At 34.9% G+C, this 13,781-nt stretch overlaps 1 protein-coding gene across 4 annotated transcripts in view; it reads left to right on the plus strand.

Moving 5' to 3' along the window:
• The window catches only part of Lrrc4c (leucine rich repeat containing 4C), a 1,313,504-nt gene that overhangs the window by 776,657 nt on the left and 523,066 nt on the right, over positions 1–13,781 (plus strand). The gene's annotated exons all lie outside the window — the stretch shown is intronic.

Below are 13,781 nucleotides of genomic sequence, written 5' to 3' on the forward strand. Positions count from 1 at the left end.
AGATAATTATAATGTTTCTTTGGTACATCTAACAGCTTCTGTTCCCTCCCACATATACACATGTGGATGTCAGCATATGGCGAGAAGTCTGGCCATTTCATCTTGTTTACTTGGGCCTTTAGTCATCTAAAAAAGGATGAAACAGAAAAGTACCCACCTCATAAAACTTTTACTACTGGAGATTTATGCAGAATGATGCGGAGTCAAACTGTTACTCAAACAGATGTTTCCACCTGCTGTTCTGGGAGTTTAAAGGGTGGTAAACAGGCCTGCCAGAATTCAGAATGAAAAGAGGGACAAATGGTGATGTGCCACCTTTCTGTTGTTTTGAAAATGGGGCAGCATTTGGATCATTAATATGGAACAAAGCATTTGGGAAAGGTAACTGTCTTTATTTTCCCTTTGGAGGCTTGCTGATTGGAAAACTTGATGCATTGACAGTGTGAATGTATCTTCTGTTGGATTATTGGGAAAGCTGTTATTGCTTGAATGAACCAATAAGGAAGAATGAAACTGTGAGTGACCCAACACAAATGGCTCTGTGTGGGCTAAGAGCACGGTTACAGCCTCCATTTTTGTTAAATCTTGTACTATTTAGAGTCAAAGCAAGCCAGCCACCCAGCTGTGGGAAATGCAAGTAGTCTGCTTGCCTGGCTGCAGTTTTCACTGGGATGGAACACAACAAAAAGCTCATATGGCTTAGACATTCTGAACCATTCATGATAAGGGAGAAGTTGGTAGTTGCCATTTTAACTAACAAGTACTTACTTCAATTCCTGACAGTGACAGTGCTTCAAAACGATGGGAAGAGATGTTATTTGGAAACCTAAAACCTTGTAGGTTTTGCTCAGGAAGTCTTCTGTCAGTATTTATCTGTCTCTAAGTTGTATTATAGTGTCAAAGAAAATTGTTTCTATGTCCTTTTCAAAATATTTTATAGTTGATATGCTAAAAGAAAATGAATGAGTTCTCTTGAGATAATTTTGATATCAAACTTATTCATTTTATGACCTGTAATGTCATTTGCTTATTTGGAATAGACATCTATTGTCTTTCTGTATTATGTTATATTTGAATCTCCCTGAATGTTACTATAACAACAGTGTTTTTTTGTTACCTACTTAGCCACTACTGACTCAGTGAGGAAGGAGCCATAAGGGTCTTTATTGCTAGGTCATGCTGAATCTTAGGGAGATGTGTACCTTTATTCATTTACTTTGTAAAATAGATTTCTTTCGTACAATATATTCTCATCAGTGTTTCCCTTTCCTCAGTTCCTTCTAGAATCTTCTTGGTTCCACACCAACTCAACTACATGCTTTCTTTCCTTGTTAGAAAACAAACAATAAAAAACAAAACAACAATAAAAAAATCTAAAATAGAACAAATCAAATAATAGCATGATATTTCTTTTCTTTCTGATTTCTTTTCATTATTTTCATCATTTTTTAAAATTAACTTCTGTCTATTTGGGTTGTTATATTGTGAAGATGTGTCATCTTAAGCAATGGTATAAGGGTGGTTCATATTTTTCTTTCATCTGCTTAGAAAAGAAGAAAGCAAGGAAATGAGTAACATTTGAAATGTAAATAAAGAAAATATCTAATAAAAAAGAAAGAAAACCTTTTTTCTATGTGGTCTTCTTTAATGTTACTCTTGTGTGGAGTTTGAAGGACATTGCTATATGTAGCCTGCTGAAGATTAGAATCTTAATTTCCTATTAAGGGTCTTCTGTCTTTATAAGAGTTGAGTTATGGTCACATTTTTTGTTTCTTATGAATAATTGGATAAAATTATGTGAAAGTTTTCTGTCTGTATTTTTAAATGGATTTAGCATTTATTTATTTGGCTGCTTATTTTTTTAATTTCTGTGTGTATCTATGTATGCTATGATATGTATAGTATGATGAGGGGTGATCTAGATAAGAATTTATGGGAGTTGGATCTCTACTTATATTTTGTAGACAACAGGGATTTAACTTCTCAACCTTTAGTGGGAAAGATTTCCCTATTGAGCCATCATGACAACTTGGATGTGCTCTTTCTTAATAACCTTCCCTTTCCTTGTTTAGTAAAATCAAATATCTTTTTCTCTCTTTTTGTCTGGCTCTGTATTTGTCTCTGTCTCTGCCTGTGTCTCTGTCTCTGCTTCTGTCCCTCTGTTGTTCTGTCTTTCTAACCTATGTATGTGAGTATGTGTGCATGTGTAGCAGTGTGTGTGTGTGTGTGTGTGTGTGTGTGTGTGTGTGTGTGTGTGTGTGTGTGTATGTGAGTGTGTGTGGGTCTGTGTGTGGACCAGGGATGAGAAATAAAGAAGACACAAGCAATACTGGGGTCAGAAAGTCTTGCACAAACTGGTGACTTATGCCAAAAAGTTTATTAAGAAGTATAGCATTTTATATACTATTTGCATGGGGGTGAGTGAAAGGGGGACTGCCAGTGTTGGAAAAGAGAATATGGGATACCCCAGACCAAGTTGTCAAGAAGGAAAAAGAGGGGAAGCCGCAAACATTACTCCTCCCCAGAATTAGATAGATATTGCTAAGACACAGTGGAAACATTCCATTTGTCCTTTTATCAGGGCCTCTGAGAAACTCTTGGATTGGTCTCACTGTGCATGCATGCGTGTGCGTGTGTGTATGTGTGTGTGTGTGTGTGTGTGTGTGTGTGTGTGTGTGTGTGTGTGTGTGTAGGATGTCTTTTAGCCCAGGCTACACATCTCAGACTTATCTACATAGCAGAGACAGGCCATAACTCATGATCCTTGTGCTTACACCTGCTAATTTCTAGAATTACAGATGTATCATCATACTTAATATGCACATATAGCTTTTATTGTCAAATGCTCCCATCTTGTTCTCAACTATCATCAAAGAGAGTACTACCATAGTCTCTTGTTTCACATTTGGATTGTAGCCTGTCTGTAGGTCACATATTGATGCCAGATATCCATCTCATACAATCCTAAATGAAATATATACAATGAAAAAAATTTTAAAGAACACTGTGTTGAAAAGATAATGTAGGATGATTATTCATTAAGGCAGCAATTAATTCTACAACTAAACATAGTTCAAAGAGGAATTCTAAATTTTATTAACTTATAAAGCCCATTAGGTTGGGGAATCATATAAATAATGGCTACAGAGTTACTTAAAGCAAGGGCTTTATCTAGGAATCGAAAAAACTTATGACACAAAGAATCAGAGCCAGGGTTCTCCAGTACTTCATTCCTGAGCCAGAGAAGCATCTGGCTTGAACAAACCAGCAAGAGCCCTGACGGAAAGCAACATGAATGTAGTTGTTTGGAATTCTGTTGAAACAGAAGGCAAGCCTCTGTCAATCACCAGGAAAACTTGCCAGCAGCAGAGGCAGTAGGAACATTGTGCTTGAGATCCTTTCTGCCCTGTGTTAGGACCCCTGTGGAAATCCTCCCTACAATTCATAAATCAGGATACACTTAGCGAATTTTCAAAATAAGAAATGTTCTTAGGATTATACAAGGATAAAGATTTCTCATTTCTCTTTGGTTTCATAATAAAAGACTTACTCTTTGAAAGAAAAGTTTCCCAGGGTTAACCCCGGGCTGCAAAATAAACAAAAAGAATATGGTTTTAAGACAGGTTATGAATACTTTATGTTTATAGCAACTTCACATTTACCAACAATATTTTAGTAAAACAAAAATTATGAGGATATTCTACTGCTAATAATCAAGGAGTATTTATACATGACATGCTTTGTCTTATGAGAATAGATTTTAACGTGTCTTTCTGCATAAAACAATTAGAAGGAAAACACCAAACTTAAAACATTCCAGATTTTGGGGGTCTAGTGAAAATATCCTGTATGTTATTGAATCTGTAGTTGCCACCAATTTTCATAATAGCAGGACAAATACTAGTTGAGATATACAATAATGCATATAAACAGAAAATAAACTCATTTTATAAGTAAAATTTAAGGCTCTGTGAAGTATCAGATTAAAATGCATGTTATATATATTTACAATATCTTTAAAATATCATTGATTAAAAACCAAACGATCTTTATAAGACACATTATAGTATTACTGTAAAATAAAACAACATTCATTGTCTAAAACAATAACAGAGAAAGCATTTTATTAGGAAAAAAATTGCTATATGTAAAAGCTATTTGAATATTATTTTTAAGAAGACCACATAGAGAGGTTATGTTTTATCTTTATTTCTCTATTTATTTTATAGCTCTTTCTCTTTGAGTAATAACACTGAAATATGTTTCTCACAGTAGAGCAGAACAAGGCAGAGCAGCAGTGAAGACTTTAAACGAATTCACTGGGATACAGAGAATCTTTCACAAAGTACTTTGTTGATTTGCAAAGGTAAACATAGAATATATAAAAATTTAAATGAATCAAAAAATAAAAGAACAGTATCTTGTTCCACCATCATTTTGATTTGTAAGGGAGTTTTGCAGTGATGTTGTTCATGACTAGCCCACACTCACAGTGTTTAGCTGAAGTCTGAGAAGTGAGAGATTGATGGCTCTGAGACATATCAGAAAAACATGTATCTCCTTGCCACACTTTAGTTTATGCATCCTAATTTCAGAAGTTCCTACATATATACAAATCATAATTAAAATAAAAATAAGTGTGTATAGTGGAGGTTCCCATCTTGCATATTCCTACTAGCTGAAACAATCCATCGACAGTACATCATTTTCTCTTCTCAACTATTTATTTTATTTTATGTTTAATTCAATTTTTACACTCGATATTACACACACACACACACACACACACACACACACACTCACACTCCTACTTCTCCATGTCCCACACCTCCTCCTATCAAATATTTCTTTTAGACATAAAGTAACTGAATAGCATGGAAATTCCTAAAGCTTGATTTCTTAGAGTTTACATTATATAAACACTTCATACTCATGTTGCAAGCACAATGAAATATATCTGCACTAATGCAAAACGTTTCACAGCACACATTTACTGTTCGAGAAATGAAACCACAAAGCACAAATTTCAAGGCAGCAAAACTATTTGAGGCAATCATTCTATTTGAGAAAATAGTGTGCATCTATTATGGAGAGCAACTTGCAAAGTGAGTGCTGCGAACAGAGGAGATACAGTAATCATAAATTATGGGGTTAATGCATGTTCATATCACACTTGGAAATGGCAAGGCAGAGCAAGATGGTGTCCTTAGAAAAACAAATGTATGAGTAAATAAATAGATCTCTAATTTGCAGTGTTTGCCCCATTGTGTAATATAAATACATTCACCATTTCAACCATCAACATGATATCATTGAATACAGAATTGGCAAACAATAGGTGGCATATTCTCTCGCTGGCTCCTGCAAATTGCCTCTACTCCTCTGCTGGTAAAAACTCTGCTGCTGCTTTCCTAAGACACTGCCAAAGAAACCATGCCATATAATTTCCTATTGGCTGATTAGCTGAATTTATTTAGGTGGAAACTACAGATGAGGATGAGGTGCCCCCACAGTAATAATAAAATATGTTACTTTTGCAGGTAACAAAGTTGTAAAGCTATTCCCCTAAGACTTGGAATGCTTTTGGAAGGAAACAAAATCGGAGAAAAGGCTTGGAGGGTTTTCTTTAAAAAAAAAATCACTTTAACAAGTGCTATACTCTACCTCCTTCATTGGGCTAGAGAAAGTACCCAAGGAGCTAAAGGGATCTGCAACCCTATAGGAGGGACAACAATACAAGCTAACCTGTATGCCACAGAGCTTGTGTCTGTAGTTGCATATGTAGCAACTATGGGAGGAGAGACCCTTGGTCTTGGGAAGATTATATGCCCCAGTACAGGGGAATGCCAGGGCCAGGAAGCAGGAGTGGGTGGGTTGGGGAGCAGGGCAAGGGGAGGGTATAGGGGACTTTCAGAAAGGGGATAGCATTTGAAATTTAAATGAAGAAAACATCTAGTAAAAAATTAACATTAAAAAAAAAAACAAGTGCTATCCTATTTCCAATATTGGGAACTGTTAAGTATGCTTTGAGGCATCTTTTTCTTAGCCATTGCAAGCTCAAAAATTGAATAGGGAGACAGTAGGCAAAGACCTTTTTCTTTGCAACATGGTATATTAAATCTTAGAATTTCTCAAATCCTCCTATTCCCACATGATGCAGAATTGTTTTGAAATTATTGAGTGTAGTTTAACTACAGTTGAAAAAGTATTTATTATATAATCTATAGCTTAGACTTCAAGATAAAGTATTTGATACTATTATTTTATTGCATTGCATTTATTCATTTGCCTTCATTCCTCGTAATGCTAGTAAAAATGTCTCCATTTAATAATTGTTGAAAAATATTTAAAACATTCTGATAAGAATTCCAAACAGAATTTTTCTTCTCTTCAATATTCCCTAGCTATTCCAAACTTGACATTTAATTAAATAGTACTATAATTATTTCTGTTTCATAAATTAGGTACATGGAATAGATCACTTGTTACAATTTTTTCCAGGTTTATTACTTAACAATTCTTGATTAAGCCCATTGTTTCACAAATGTTTACTGTGCATTCACTATAATCAGTTGCTTTTCGTTTTGGAAGGATTCATAGGGACCAAAACAAACACCAACCCTCTTACCCCTTTGTTGTAGTAGGTAAAGACAATAAGAAAAACAAACAAAATAATACATGAGTATATTATGAGACACTGTGGTACATAGTACAGGAGAATATCAGCTGAGGAAGGACCAGGAGTGCCTAAGCATCTCTACAGGGGTACAATTAAGAAAGCTAGGTGATAGTAAAAAGCTAACGTATGTAAATATATTGCAGATCATCTTCTTCATTCAAAGCACAGAACCCCAAGGCGATATTGTGACTTATACCATTAGCAACAGGGTCAATAAGCAGAGCGTCTGAGAGACAATGTCTTGACTGACCCTATGTGTTCTTTATCCAATACAGATTGAGAGTTAGGAGATGTAAAGGGGCAGGTGATTAGCAGCTATCACAGCAATCCAGGTGAATGAAGGTGATCACTTGGGTCATAGTGGGGACATGCAACTGGTTAGATTTTTATAAAGTTTCAAGTACATATAATTTGTGGGATGATTATAGGTAGGATATGGCAGAAAGAGAGAGAGAGAGAGAGAGAGAGAGAGAGAGAGAGAGAGAGAGAGAGAGAATAGTAATAGTTCTGATTCTATACAAATATTGAATTTAATGAGATAAGAAACATTAAGGAAAGAAGAACTTTGCCGGGGACTTGTAAACAATAAATATACTTAATTTAAAACAGAAAAGAAGCGAGCAAATTTTCTTGTCTAATTCTATGTATTAGTTAAAGTTTGAATGAGACTATCAACATTCCATCATTCTGTTTTTTAGGAGAGAAATCTAACGTGCCAATATTGACACATAGGATCTGGTATCCACACTTTCTTGTACTTTCATCTATAGAGATGTATCTATGGATAAAACACTTGGTACATAAGTTGAGGATATGAATTTTTCATCCAAGAAACCACCAAAAGCCAGGTGTACACATCGCAATCTGCGTTGTTTTATAGGGTGATATGTGAGGCAGACACAGATTCCTTTCGAGGGCTAACTTAATGTATGCAGTGGTTAATAGCAAAGGAGAGCCTGACTCAAAGAATTTGTCAGACAAAGACCTGCACCCAGGATGGTGCTTTTGTACTTCTTTATGTGCTGGGGAACACAAATGCCCCTCCCCAGGTAAAAAATGTTGTATTTGGTGCTATGATAAACTTATTTATACACAGAAGAAAGGTAATTTTTACAGATTCTCTTAATGAATCAGAAGGGGCAGATACATAATTATGGAAACTGAATTCTGTGGATGAACGAAGAGAAAGACAGTACTATGATAATGGTCCTAGAGAAGAGACCATTGTTAAATATCTATAGAGTTGTATAGAGTACAAATTACAGAATGTCAGAGCCTTAAATATATTAAGTCTAAATATTAGTCAAGTGTTGCTCTGGGCACCGAAATTCTAAAATTGGGTCCACTGTTACAGTCAATGTTGCTCATATTACAGACTTTTGTTAAGTGAAGATGGCTATGCATTTGGAGGAAGTCTGTCATGTCACACTAGTAAGAAAACAATGAGCATATATGTGACACATGACCAAGATTCCAAGAAATAATCATGGCCATGTCATAAAAAGAATTAAAACTAAATACAACTATTTGAGATGATGAGCAATGTAATCGCCCTTCATACTATGTATAAATACAGCAAGATATTATGCTCCATTGTTAAAAATATATAACTATTATCTGCTAATAGAAGTAAATAAAAGATGGTGACTCCCAAGTTCTGGCTGAGTTAATAACTTTTCTACTTTCTCTATAATGATCTTCATTTGTACTCTATGATTGGCACTGTATGTACTCTATGATTGGCCTGTTTGCAGCCCCTCAGGATTTTATGGATAGAGTGTAAACTAAATATCAGCTTCCTTTCTGTCTTCAATGTGCTCCTTGTGTACCACGTTGTGCCTCTCATGTTCCAGAAGTTTAGCTGGTTTTCTGCTTTAATTTTTTTTCTGAGATTCTATTACTAATGTATTTGTACTAAGTGATGCATGTTATAGCTTGTTCACTTTCTATACTCTCTTCAAGAAAAAAATTAAATAATTCCCTCATTTGTATCTCCCTCACTAATACACCATACACCCTGAGCTGAGTCCTCTGCTCCTTCCAGCACTGTCAAATCCTTCTGTTTCAGGTACCCTTTTTTCCCAGGGAAGGGAACTTGGCAAGCAGCTATCAGCTGGAACAGATGTCTACTGGGGAAGTGCTGACTCAAGCCTGGCCCCAAAAGGAGTCAGAAATTATCCTCTGTGTTTTACCCCAAGAAACAGACCAGTAAAGAGAAAACCTATATCACATGTTATATCTACACTTTACTTATATTATTCCTTCTCAATTACCTTTCCTCATGCCTGCTTATAGAATACAGCCTCCTCCTCCTGAGACACTGGGTAAGCAGATATTCACATAGCTTCTCTTGACCTTGCCTTTCAGAATGAGAGCCTTTGATGTATCACTGTGTTGTCAATTCTCCAACAGGCATTATGTGTGCCCCTGATTATGTTCTTCCTACCCTACCTGAAGCAGAACTCCTACCAGGAGGCTTTAATGGCAAACATCACTCAGCTCTGCAAAGCCTAAGAATCCCTACGGTAGCTGAAGAATTTAATGAGGACTGTCTAGTACGAGAAGGGGTATATTAGGAAAGGCTTAAGAACAATCTCTTTGTAGGTGACAAGCTTTAATCATAACTGAGATTTAAATTCATATCAGTGATATATATCCATTTAAGATGCTGGTGATCCAGTTTCTAATTTATATCATAGATGGCAAGACTAGAGTAAGAAAGAGATAAAATTGGTCATTAAAGCAAATGAAGCTTGGTTAATTATTATTATCTTTATTATTATTGTACTTATTATCTTTTTGAGTCAGGGATATTAGAAATATTTTGACAAGAGTAAGTTATGTAATGTCTGTGGGCAAAAAAAGAAAGTCTTTAAACACTTATCAGCACAGTGAGACCATATCATACAATTAACCCAAAACTTTATTCCTAGATCTTTTTTTCTAATTTAGATAGACTGGGGTTACATGAATTTAAAAAGAAATTAAATTGAATATGAAATAACAATCCAGGTTGGGGCTAGAAATGTCCAAAAATCAACCTTTATTTCTAAGAAAATCTGTGAAGAGATGGCTGCTGCAAACATTTTAGCCCTTATGAATCAAAGACATTTTATTGCTACTTGAAGACACAAGGTCTAAAATCAATAAATGAGTCAGATGATGTTTCATGAACAATTTGAGAAAACACCATGTTTAGTGGGATCAATAAATTGGTAAACAACTTTAATATATACCAGAATTCAAAATTTTATATATTTATTTTTATACTTGTATTATATATAAAATATACAAATACTTTATGTCAATATATTTATATTTATAAATATATACATGATTGTATCTATATATGTATAGATACACACAATGCATATTTTTTTTTCTAAAGGTTTTTAGAAGCCTTTAGAAACTGCTCAGAAACTTCCATAGTAAAGCACACTGAATCAGAGGAGAAGCATTGACTAAGTGCCACTTAGTGGTCTGCATGTCTTAGTTTTATAGCTCTGTAAAACTAAACATGACAGTTTCATGAGAGGTGTCGAAGTCTTAGAAGTCTCCCCTCCCATTATTTTCTGTTAAATTTTTATATCATCTTCACTTATATTTGGTCTCTATAATATTTAAACCTAAATTTAAAGTGTGTGTGTGTGTGTGTGTGTGTGTGTGTGTGTGTGTGTGTATACACACACACACATATGCACAAGTACACACATAAATAACCCATGTTATATATATGCTCACCTTTTCCTCTATTACTATATTTCTTTAAACTTTATTGTATATAGTTTGAGATAAATCTCATCTGACACTAACTTTTATTAATGTGTCAACAATTCTCCAAATACAAGTGATAAATTAGAATTGGACAATTAATACGTTTTACATTGCATACCATTCTAATGAGCATGGTTAAATTTAGTGGTGCCCTACCTAATTTAGCTCCCAGCATGTGATCTCTTCAGCATGTGTATCCAACCTCTATACGTAATAACCCTTTTGTAGCAATCAGATCAACTGTTAAAATATTGATTACTTGAGGCCAAGTAAAACTTCTTTTATTCAGCAACTATGTAAATCACAACAATAGTGTTTACAACTTAGACAGGTAGAAAATGAGGTTAAAAATGTAATCAGAAAGATAAAACAGAAAACAATAAACAGCAAACAGTGTTCACATAACTTTTATAATGCTCTATCACCTTTACTATTCTAACTTATTGATCTCTTACTATACTTAATTTATATGTTCACATTTATCTGAATTTACATGTAGGAACACTATTGTGTATGCAGTAATTTTTGTCATCTATGTTTTCACACAATGACTGGATTTTTTACACTGTAACCCACAAGGATAAGGAAGTACTATAGTATTCCCCAAGTGTTAATACAAAGAAGTTACTAGAACTGTCCCATCATGAAAACCTTACACAGCAGGAAAGGTGCCTGGTGCCAAGCACAGTTTAGTACCAGTTACTCACAAGATTGAATGAAATATCCAACTCTCAAAAGATGTTCTTAGATCTTCACATATACACTCTCTCTCTCTCTTTCTCTCTCTCTCTCTCTCTCTCTCTCTCTCTCTCTCTCTCTCTCTCTCTCTCTCTCTCTCTCACACACACACACACACACACACACACACACACATACATATGCACACACACAAGCACACACTAACAAATTAATAGATTAAATGTAAAAATATTTTAAAAGGGAAATGTATCAGAGAATAGCTGAATAAATGCACTTCATTCTTGACTTCAGAAGTGAATCAAGGGTTGTCATTGATGATCCCAAATCATATACTGTCTTCTAAAGAATTCTACATGTACATATATTTTTATTTTTTATTTTTAAAGTGGAAATAATTCAGGCCATGACGCAACACATGCTACAGAAATGCTCTACAATGTACATGCATTATTAGGCCTATATATGTAATTTTTAAATGTTATTTTTTATTCAACACTTAGTACAGTCCTAAAGAACACATAAAAATTCCACTGTTAATATGGGTCAGATTTATCAAAATGCATAACTTTTTTTTTCAGTTTCAAAAGTATCATTGGTTAGAGCAAATCAACTTAACCAGTTCAGTGACATTAGTGTGTAGGAGCAGGAAAGAAGTTAAAACCTAACATGCTGAATTATAGGTTTTTAGCACTGTCATTCATGAGGATTTAACCTTGGTCAAATCACATAATTTTTCTGACTGTATGTTTTTCTTTGTTGAAAAGATGATAGTAATGTTGATCTCAAATAGATGTCATTACATTAAATTAAAACAGTATATGATTAAAGGCTTGAATTAAATACAAGTTACAAGGTATAATATTTTTTTTACTATATCTGATAATTGGATATGAGCCACTAAGTCTCAAGGGCTTTACATTTAGGGGTGAGTAGACTTCTTGTGGAGGACATGTTAAGCAATAGAGAACAAAATGCAATAAGTAATATGAAGCTAATGAATTAAGTTTCTATCTGGGTAATACATATAGCAAGCTATTCCACAGGATTTTTGGTAACTAGACCTTTGCTGTCTTACATAATACTCGAATAGCTTATCATATGCTTGGGGAAAAAACTTAGTTAGAATGAAAAGAAGGGAAGAGAGTAAAAATATTCTGAACCTCCTCATATGAATGCAGCCATACCCTGGAGGGAAAGATGCAGTGAAAGTTCTTAGGAACAGTGATTGATTGTCACACTTTGCAACCTTATGATGTCACGATAATCAGCTATCACATGTTAAGGTCAGTACTGTGGTATCCAGATTCATTTCAAACAGACTCCTGACCTCAGCCATTCCAGCATTTACTAAGAAGCGGGTACTTTCCTCATTGACAGTCTTAAGAGAATCTATGCCTTGACACACTCAACATTACTCTATTGCAATTTCATCCCATACCTTTAAATCATATAGATCCATCTCCATTTTATGCTGAGAAAGATTCCAGAAAAGTCCATCTGATAAGGGTAATGTATTTTAGCTCATTTCATGGAGTAATCCAAATCTTTCTCTCCACAGTGGAATATTCATGTCAAACATTTATAAAATGGATTAGAGATATCAGAAAATTCCCCTGTTATTCTCCACAGGCATCACAGGGAGTTAGTTCAGTTCTTTCCTTTCTAGGGGACTACATTTAACATTTCATGCCATTATTATTTCACAATGAAGAATTACTCACAGAAATGGAATTTCTTTTAAACTTCCCTGGTTTGAAATGCACAGAAACTGTGCCTCCAAGAAAAATGAGAGTATTCATGAGTGGACTATGACTATTGAAAATGCATCTTCCTATCATGAAAGTCTTTAAGAGTATCACAAAGTGAAATAGCTTGGAAGAAAGAAACGTAGGTAGGAACGCTAAGATCACTTTGGTCATTATAGCCATAGTTCAGTCTAGAGTCTGTGAAACAAGTAACTGTACTGGATTAGGCTATTTCAGTGAACACAATGAAAGGTCTGTTCATGGCTGAACATATTAAACCCTAGTTTTCAGTGGCTCTGTAGTGAGAATCCCAGCTTAATCACAACCAAACTTGCCCGAGTTTTGACAATTAACTTAACCTCTCTAATGTTCTGTATTTGTTAAAAAAAATCTACAAATAGGTACATAACATCCATGATATAGATCAACTTTGTCTTTACTGTACAATAAGCTCTCATGGTATGTCACATTGAGTATGGGTGGTAGGAGAAATCCATGGAAGCAATAAATAAGGAAGGAAGAAAGGGAAGGATGGAGGACGGGAGGAAGGGAGAGAGGGAAGGGAGGGACAAACAGAGGAACTAGGAAAGGAAAGAAAGATTAGAAAGAAAGAAGATAGGAGAGACGGACAGAATGAAGGAGAAATGCAAAAAGAAATGAAGGGAAGAACGGAGATTGAGCAGGAGGGAAGTAATCAAGGGGCCGGGGGATGGAGTGACAAGAGGAGGAAAAGAGAAAGAGAAAACAGAAAAACCATGACAGTGAGAGGACATGTGTTCCCTACTTCCATTTAATTTAATTGTTTTCAATTTTTAGTCAAATTATTGTTATTCAAGTGACAAGCAGCTTATGCCCGCTTATGTTATCACGTGATCTGTCTCTGG

Source organism: Mus musculus, chromosome 2 (genome assembly GCF_000001635.26).
Source record: "Mus musculus strain C57BL/6J chromosome 2, GRCm38.p6 C57BL/6J".
NCBI lineage: Eukaryota > Metazoa > Chordata > Mammalia > Rodentia > Muridae > Mus > Mus musculus.